The sequence below is a fragment of the Sander lucioperca genome, chromosome 5 (genome assembly GCF_008315115.2).
Source record: "Sander lucioperca isolate FBNREF2018 chromosome 5, SLUC_FBN_1.2, whole genome shotgun sequence".
NCBI lineage: Eukaryota > Metazoa > Chordata > Actinopteri > Perciformes > Percidae > Sander > Sander lucioperca.
The window spans coordinates 32,341,775-32,351,774 of NC_050177.1; the positions used below are offsets into that span (position 1 = coordinate 32,341,775).

At 39.9% G+C, this 10,000-nt stretch overlaps 2 protein-coding genes and 1 long non-coding RNA gene across 3 annotated transcripts in view; 1 reads left to right on the top strand and 2 right to left on the bottom strand.

The window, feature by feature from the left end:
* The window catches only part of LOC116038066 (NACHT, LRR and PYD domains-containing protein 3-like), a 1,733,742-nt gene that overhangs the window by 1,156,677 nt on the left and 567,065 nt on the right, over positions 1-10,000 (bottom strand). The gene's annotated exons all lie outside the window — the stretch shown is intronic.
* LOC116066829 (NLR family CARD domain-containing protein 3-like) overlaps positions 1-10,000 on the bottom strand; it is a 113,087-nt gene that overhangs the window by 64,655 nt on the left and 38,432 nt on the right. The window lies entirely within an intron of this gene.
* Positions 3,591-3,862, top strand: LOC116034424. Its single transcript, XR_004897459.1, has 2 exons — positions 3,591-3,665; positions 3,774-3,862. It is a non-coding gene; the product is annotated as an uncharacterized LOC116034424 (long non-coding RNA).

Genomic DNA, 10,000 nt, shown 5'->3' on the forward strand with positions numbered 1-10,000 from the left:
CTGACCTCTGTCACCATGTCCAACACACTCAGGAGGGATCTGACTGGCTACAGCAGGTCGTGTGGTATCCAGAGGCGAGCAGAGGAAGCAGTTCCCCTGATGAGGTTGTGTCAGCAGCACACCCACTGTAGGTGGACTCTGTAACATCAGTCAGGATCTCAGTGTTGTGGAAGTCCAGAGGAAGTCGACACTCATCCAGACCGTCAAAGATGAACACAACCGGGAACTCTTCAAACCTGCAGATTCCTGCTTCTTTGGTTTCACTGAAAGAAGTGATCACAAGTTCCACCAAGCTGACTTTTCTCTTTCAGCACATTCAGCTCTCTGAAAGTGAAGGAAATATGAACTGGATGTCCTGGTTGGCTTTGCCTTCAGCCCAGTCCAGATGTGAACTTCTGTGTTAAGACTGTTTTCCCGATGCCAGCCACTCCTTAGTCATCACTGTTCTGATTGGTCATCTCTTCCAGGTGGGGCTTTAAAGATGTCGTCTCTCTTATTGTTGTTTCTGGACTGTCTGGTTTCCTGGATGCTATTTCAATCTGTCTGACCTCATGTTCATCATTGACCTCTGCAGTCCCTCCCTCCATGATGTAGATCTCTGTGAACATCTGATTCAGAAGGGTTGGGTTTCCTGCTCTTAGCAATCCCCTCAAACACACACTCGAACTTCTTGTTTAGTTGGATTTGAGTTTAGTTTACAAACTCCAGCAGAACTTCCTGAATGAATACATACAAAACAACTCAATAAGTAATTTTGTAAAGAAAACAGGAACATATTTTGACCCTCTCTGGAGACATTAGTAAACGTCCCATTAGTCCAGCTAGCTAAATCTTAGAGAAATCCTCTTACTGTGCTGCAGAAGATCAGCCAGCTCGTCCTTCTTCATTCTCCTCAGGAAGTGCAGTGTGATCTTCAGAAATGCCTCTCTGCTGCTCATCTGCTCTTCATCCTCATCCTTCCCCTGACTCTCTAGCATTCTGGGTAATCTGGACTCAGAACCTTCTGGATCTTCTTCAGCTCATTCTTCACAAAAGTGCAGATGTTCTCTCCAGCATCTGGAACCGAATTTATAGGAATGACACAATCAAACTGAAATCATGGAAGCAAACATCACGTACATTTTGGACAGACTGACAATCCCACTGGTCTGAAAAGTTCAGCATGGAGATGATTGTGAACAAAATAGATGTAAAAGTAGTTGTTGTACATGTACAGACCATAAATGTGGAGTCCAGCTGTGTTTGATGCTGCTGGGTAGACTGACCACTGGGAACCTCTGAGCTCTCCTAGTCCACTCTGTGGAGGAATCAGGAAGAATTAGCTCACATCATGTCTGTCCACACAAAGACAAACACAAGTTAAAGGTCCTGTGTCCTGTGAAAGTGTTGATTACAACATGAATCAGATGGTTTCCCCTGACATTAAAGTGTTGATGGTACTGCTGACCCCCCTGTGAATCAACAGAAAGAAATAAGAAGTAAACAAGGGCTACAACATGGTTGGTCTAAAGGACTCCTGAAGCAGCATACTGGTATCATGATGCCAGAGGTCTGCAGCTTCTGTGGTCATGGAGCCAAACATTTGTAGGTTGAAGAAGTTTGGGGAGTCAGTGAAAAATCTTCTGTAGCCTCAAAACATTTTTTGCAAACCATCAGTAGACTCAGGATAGGGGAAGCAGAGCTTAGATGGCCTGTTTGTAGTCAGGGAGAACTGCTGACCTGGACTAAGGATACTGTTGGATGGTGGTTCCTTTTTTTTACTTCCCCTCATTGACTTCTGATCTGACATCCAACTGGCAAACCCACATCCAACATTTGGAAGTATTTTGCGTTTTGACCATTTGGGTCCAGGAAACTTTGGGGGGAAAAAAATCTGGTCATGAACCCACTCACTGAAACTTGGCCTTAAGTGTCCAGACTCAAATGGCAGAAGTCTTCTCATGGCAAATAGTGTCCTGACCCAGGTGACACAAAGACTTACCAAGGGTCGCTGGTTCTCCAGGGGGGATGTGCAACTGAGTTACTCTGGAAGGGACACTCTGAGGCACATACATCCCAACCATCACCCAGGTATTCCCAGTTGGAGAAGAACATTTGGAAAGAATTTAGCCATTCATGATTTTTGGCTATGGGAGATTAAAAATGCTTTTTAATGGGGCTAAAACACCAGATAATATTGGACCAAACCAGGTCCAATATTACATTGAGATCTACAGTTGAAGACTGGTCTTACTGTACAGCTTTCAGATGTGAGAATATAAACATTAGTGCTGTCAGTTCAACGCGTCATTAACGACGTTAACGCAAACCAATTTCAACGGCGTCAATTTTTTTATTGCGAGATTAACGCGAAAAAAAACAAACTTCAACACCAACCCGGATCTAGCTAGACCGGGAACAACACAACAGGCACGCCGCACACACTTGTTTGGGCTTGCGAGCCAACCAAAGAGTAGTAGGCTAACGTTACGTTTTGAGTGGATGGCGAGCACGAGATGCCAAAATGGATGCCAATAGATTTTGAATGGAAAGTTTACTTTTAAAAAGTTGCCAAATGGTTCCATTGACAAGACCAAAGTGATCTGTGTGTTTTGTCGTTGTGAACTGAGCTATCATTGCAGCACGTTCAGTCTGAAATACCACTTGATGCCAAGCACACAGCTGATGACCAAGCAAACAGCTTATGGTGAAGCACACAGCTGATGACCAAGCAAACAGCTTATGGTGAAGCACACAGCTGATGCGACTTCTCCGCACTTCAGACAGAAGCACATGGATGTTAGTGTGAAATTGAACACTACAGTATATGCCAATGTTGTTTTCAATAAAAAAACATTTGCACAAAGCAAGCCGATCCACTTTTCCATGTTGATAAGAGCATTACAATGAGAAAAAATAATGGGACAAAAGAAATCAAGGGACATTTAGAATAGATAAAAATGTGCGATTAATTGCGAGTTAACTATGACATTAATGTGATTAATCACGATTAAATATTTTAATTGTTTGACAGCACTAATAAATATATGTAAAGAAGAAAGATGCTGAAAATAAATTTCAAAACTTCTCTGGATACATGAAAGTAAAAACATGAATCAGCAATATTATAATATTATTAACAGCTTACCTCTTTTCAGCAGAGGGTTGTTGACCTTAAAGTCAATAAAGCGTTCATTTGACCAGTCACTCTTGAAGGACACACAGCTGGGTTCAGGTTCAGCAGAGTCTGGTCTTTGAAGGATCCTGTTACACCAACAGGGATGGAAATTCACTTTTTATTATTCAGAAACAAAAACAGCTGGAGATACAAGCAGCAACTAAAACAAGATTAACACACAGAAGTTCAATAACCTATACAAAAAACTGGGTTAAAAAGCTAAAACACCAGAGAATATATTGGACCAAACCAGATACAACATTTAACTAAAGTCAAGAGTTGAAGACTGGTTTAACTGGACAACTTTCAGATGTGAGAATATAAATATATGTGAAGAAGAAAGATGCTGAAAATAAACTCCGAAAACTTCTCTGGATACATAAAAGTTGAAACATGAAACAGTAATATTATAATATTATTAACAGCTTACCTCCTTTAAAGTCAATGAGGCCTTGATATGACCAGTCGCTCTTAAAGGACACACAGCTGGGTTCAGGTTCAGGTTCAGGTTCAGGTTCAGGTTCAGGTCCAGGTTCAGGTTCAGGTCCAGGTCCAGGTTCAGGTTCAGGTCCAGGTTCAGGTTCAGGTCCAGGTCCAGGTTCAGGTTCAGGTCCAGGTTCAGGTTCAGGTTCAGGAGACTCTGGTCTCTGCTGGGTCCTGATAGAAAAACACATTTATTGAGGGTCACATGTTCAGTTAAAGTCTCCCTGAATAAAATATAATATTAATATGAATATGTCTGTAGGCCTAATTATTAACAATTAAATGCCAATAATGCTTTACTTTCTGTCCAAAACTCAATAAAAATATCTTTTGAAATCAGAATAAAAAAAAATCTAAACATAATATTTCTAAATGTTGTCTAAACAAAAATATATTTTGAGTGAGACAGGAAATTATTTCGTCATTTTGTCATCAACTACAATAATTTCTTTCCACAAAATTACAAAAAAACACTTTATTTGAAGGAGTGTGCATGAGACTGACACAAAACAACCCAGACGGGACGTAGTTCCATCCAATGAAACTCGTTCCAGTTTGCTGGATGTTCACAACTCACCTCAATCTTCTTCTTAACATTTCAATTTCCCTTTCCATTGCAATTCGCTCCTTCTGCCATTCAAGTCTCTCCATCAATCCTCTCTCCTCCATTTCTATTCACCTATCCGTAACAGGTCTTTTTTTAAAGTAGCGGTGGCTCCATGGACCGGTTACTCTTCATGGACACACAGCTGGGTTCAGGTTCAAGTTCAGCAGGGTCTGGTCTCTGATGGGTCCTGTTAGAAAGAGAGGAAGACCACTTTTTAATCTCCAGAAACAGAAGCTGCTGGATAAACTAGAAGCTATCAAGCAGAAAATAAAGTCTGAAGCTCTTCACTGAATGATTTCTGCTCTCTGCTCATCCTGCTCTGTCATTCATTATCTTTCTGGGAGAACAGGAACATTGGAAAGACTCCAGGACTAATGTCATCTTTCTGTCCTCTAATGGAGACAAGACTCCATTATGACAATCAATCTCACATTTCTGTCCTGTGCATCCTCCTCCACACATCACTACAACAGTAACAGAGGCATTTAGGTCACTACATTTTATTCTGAAAGGTCCCAGAGGAAACAGTAGAGTCCTGTTGTGTCTGACTTTACGCTGGTGGAGACGACGGTTTGTTTCTGACAGCAGGAGAAAGGAAATAACTAGAGGCCATCTTAGAGAAAGGTTCGGATTTGTTGTTGTCAGTGTGTGTTTGTTCTTCCTTTGTCCCGTGAATGCAACACGAGGGACTTTCCACACGTCTGTGGAGGTTAATAGTGCTTTTCATTGATTGACCACGGGAAGTAAATATGTCATTTTATCTTGGGGCCTCATTTATAAAACTAAGCGTAGATTCTATTCTGAAAGACTTTGTGTGCCAAAAAGTCAGAATTTTCTTACGCAAAAACAAAATTCTGGTTCATAACACCTTGCGGCGCACACGGGTACGCACACTTCTTGTTATCAATACGGACGTGCGTTACCTTATGCGGTCGTGCACTAGTGTCATGCCCCTCCCAAGGACGTCCCATATTTGTAAAAGTAAAAACATAATTTTCTACAACAGAATGATGGTTACACACACACACACACACACACACACACACACAAAGACAATAAACATAAACTTTTTTTACTGCCTTTAAAAATGACTTCAAACACACTTTCATTAAGTTTAACTTTCTCTGAAACAAAACGGAATTTGTTGTAGGTTAACATTGATTGAGTATTCTTGTGTTTATCATTATATGTTTATCAGTAGTCTTTTGTAGAAACAAACCTATGGGGGTTTGATTAATATATTTGGTTTCCCTGAAATCGCATGTGACCCCAGCCTGGCCCCTCCATTTGAAATGGTCTAGAACCGCCACTGAACAAGAGGAAGTGGCCAGAGAGGCGCAGCATTACCAAATATAGGAAATAATAAATGGAACTTCTGACATTTAACATGTAATAACAAATAGAGTTGTTTTTAAATCTAAAGTATGTTTTGATTATAACAGAGTGTGTTGAGAGTACACACAGACTCCAGGGTGTTTAAAGATGTTTGTCCTGAATTCATTTAAAAACAATGAGACCGTTGGCTGGTTGGTGTACTCCAACATTCATTCAGACGGCTAACTGCACTAGTTAGAACAATATACAATACTTAATATAATACTAAATCACAATAATAGTAACGTTATCTCCAAATAATATTTCCGTCGGCTGTTCTTCAGAGGAAAGTTTATATTCACTGTACCAATGGCGCCTTTGTACTCACATAACACATACACTAAATGGGGGTATCTGTCATTTTTACAAATATATACTAAATTAAATAGAAAAAAACTGTGGTGAGTGTGTAAGATAAAAACATAGAAATTAAGCTAATAAAATCTGTAAACATGTTTTAATGTGTGAATATGTTTGGTGGTGCTCTGCTTGTAGTTCCTGCTGATGTCCACCAGAGGGCGCCATGGTGTCACTCACAAGCTCAGAGATGCTGTTTCTGAATGTAGTTCAGTTCTGACTTTATTGACATTACATTACATTACATGTCATTTAGCTGACGCTTTTATCCAAAGCGACTTACAATTGCTATATACACTGTATGTCAGAGGTCGCATACCACTGGAGCAACTATGGGTTAAGTGTCTTGCTCAGGGACACATTGGTTGATGTATCTCAGTGGGAATTGAACCCAGATCTCCAACACCAAAGGCATGTGTCATATCCACTGCGCCATCACCACCCAAAAGAGTGTTTGTCATTAAGGTACATTATTAACGTATTTATATTATTATTACATATTATATCTCCATAACAGCTTCACTTCGGTGTGTTACGAGGCACTTTTTGGACTGACGGGAGCCGACTGATCAGTCCAACAGCCTTTCTGCCGGTCGGCCGCCTGGTTAGTGTGTCTCGGCCTTTAGAGGCAACATAATTTAGCCATTACTGTACTTGGTCTATAAATGAAGACATTTTTATGAAAAGCTTTTTGTCAATTCTTCTACACAGTTATCACCATTTGATTCAGAAATAAATCACATGGTGAAATCTCGTTTATGTTTCTCACATCTGCCGCCATTTCAGACCCTGCCCCTCAACTTCTGCCCAGCAGGTGTCCTCATTGTGTTCCTACCTTTGCCTGTCACCTAACACCTGCCTGCAGTCATGATCCTCATTACCAAATCCAAAGACTTTAGAGTTAAGACTGTACACTTGCACAGCAGCCTAGTCTATTATGTCTCCTTGTCGTAGCATTGTTAACCTTTTCTTTTGACTTTGCCTGCCTGCAAATCCTGCCTGTCTTAACATTTTGGTGTCTGTGTTATGCCTGCCAACAAAGTAAACTCTTTGATGAATACTTCTACTTTTTGTCTGTGAATCTGTCAAAATTCAGAGCCTTCACACAAACAAGCCACATCCACACAGTTATGTATCAGAGGAGGCTGGTCCACTGTATTTATTTTTTATATTATATTATTATATATATTATATCTTATATTGTTTTAAGATAAAGCAGTATTTTTGAGCCAGTGGAACGAAATAATACCCATAACCGAAAATAAAGTTTACCTTATAAACAGCCTAAATTAGATGTTGTTTTTATATTTCCTATGTGTTGTAATTTATTATCGAGTAAAACAAGATTTAAAAGGTGGTGCTCATGGTACTCTTTGGATGCTTTTATATAGACCTTAGTGGTCCCCTAATACTGTATCTGAAGTCTCTTTTATATAGGCCTTAGTGGTCCCCTAATACTGTATCTGAAGTCTCTTTTATATAGGCCTTAGTGGTCCCCTAATACTGTATCTGAAGTCTCTTTTATATAGGCCTTAGTGGTCCCCTAATACTGTATCTGAAGTCTCTTTTATATAGGCCTTAGTGGTCCCCTAATACTGTATCTGAAGTCTCTTTTATATAGGCCTTAGTGGTCCCCTAATACTGTATCTGAAGTCTCTTTTATATAGGCCTTAGTGGTCCCCTAATACTGTATCTGAAGTCTCTTTTATATAGGCCTTAGTGGTCCCCTAATACTGTATCTGGAGTCTCTTTTATATAGACCTTAGTGGTCCCCTAATACTGTATCTGAAGTCTCTTTTATATAGGCCTCAGTGGTCCCCTAATACTGTATCTGAAGTCTCTTTTATATAGGCCTTAGTGGTCCCCTAATACTGTATCTGAAGTCTCTTTATATAGACCTTAGTGGTCCCCTAATACTGTATCTGAAGTCTCTTTTATATAGACCTTAGTGGTCCTCTAATACTGTATCTGAAGTCTCTTTTATATAGACCTTAGTGGTCCCTTAATACTGTATCTGAAGTCTCTTTTATATAGACCTTAGTGGTCCTCTAATACTGTATCTGAAGTCTCTTTTATATAGACCTTAGTGGTCCCCTAATACTGTATCTGAAGTCTCGTTTATATAGGCCTTAGTGGTCCCCCAATACTGTATCTGGAGTCTCTTTTATATAGACCTTAGTGGTCCCCTAATACTGTATCTGAAGTCTCTTTTATATAGGCCTTAGTGGTCCTCTAATACTGTATCTGAAGTCTCTTTTATATAGACCTTAGTGGTCCCCTAATACTGTATCTGAAGTCTCGTTTATATAGGCCTTAGTGGTCCCCCAATACTGTATCTGGAGTCTCTTTTATATAGACCTTAGTGGTCCCCTAATACTGTATCTGAAGTCTCTTTTATATAGGCCTTAGTGGTCCCCTAATACTGTATCTGAAGTCTCTTTTATATAGGCCTTAGTGGTCCCCTAATACTGTATCTGAAGTCTCTTTTATATAGACCTTAGTGGTCTCCTAATACTGTATCTGAAGTCTCTTTTATATAGACCTTAGTGGTCCCCTAATACTGTATCTGAAGTCTCTTTTATATAGACCTTAGTGGTCCACTAATACTGTATCTGAAGTCTCTTTATATAGACCTTAGTGGTCCCCTAATACTGTATCTGAAGTCTCTTTTATATAGACCTTAGTGGTCCCTTAATACTGTATCTGAAGTCTCGTTTATATAGGCCTTAGTGGTCCCCCAATACTGTATCTGGAGTCTCTTTCCCGAAATTCAGCCTTGGTGCAGAATTACAGCCACTAGAACCCGTCCCACAATGATCTTTCCTTAGTATGTGCCATTTCTGTGTCTGTAGCGATTGAGGAGGAGAGAGGGGGGCAAGGTGGAGAGTGGGGGTTTAGCCTTGACCAACTTAATGTTAAAAATCCTCATGAAGTGAAATTTTCATGCCATGGGACCTTTAACAAAATAGTCTGCTGTAACATAAACTGAGCTCGACAATCCATTGTTGGCTAGAGTAGCCTAATTACGGTTTAAACAATGTGATTTGAACACGGCATTAATAGGCCTTTATGTCAAAGATACAACCTGTGGTGTAGATATTTCAAAGCTTTGATTAATTATAAATACAGAGGAGAGATGGCATCCACAATTAGCAAAATTACCAAAATCCATGGTGCTGAACTAGCAGACAGATTCAAATTGTGTATTTTTATCTCAGTTCCGTCCTATACTTATACATTTTCACAAAAAGAATAAAGTTTTCACAAACCTGAAACTGTGTTTTTAAGAATCTTTAGCCTCTCTGGGACAATTTGGTCCAGATCTGACAAGTCTAGGTGTAGTGGTTTTGGATCTGGACCTGGTTTAATGTGGTCTACATATGAAAAGAACTGAAATCTCCCTTTATTGCATTCTCATGAGGACAATAAAACTTTCACAAAGCTAAAAGTGTGTTTTAGACATAATTAATAATGTACCTTAATGACTAACACTCTTTCAATACAGTAAGAGGTTTAAATAACGGAGGATCAGTCACTCAGCAATGTAAGTTATGTTTCCCTGCTGAATCGGACAGATTTAAGTTCCCCTTAAATTTCCTCTTAACTGCCGAATCGGAAGCTGCGAATCGGAAGCCAACTTCAGCATCGTGTGGTCCTGTGGATTTTTTAATGTGGATTAAGACGAGGAGATTTAGAAGAGCGTCGAGCTACGGCTTCATTCTGTGGAAACCTAGAACATTTTGTAACTTAAATTCATGCATACTAATATATCTGAATGCAGGAATTTAGACGTCAGAAGTTTGTTCTCGCCACTGTCGCACCAAATGATTACTGAGAGTGTGGTCTACACCTCCTCTAACTGTAGAGGGTCCTGATTAGGATTGGGTTGGTTCCTGTTGGAGGAGTGCCAGCTCATAGTGGTCCAGTTCCATATTAGTTGATTTAGTTAGAGAATAAAAGAGCTGAGTCATGTTTTCTCCACATCAGTCCTGTCAGTGAATAGACCGACCGACACTAACTGC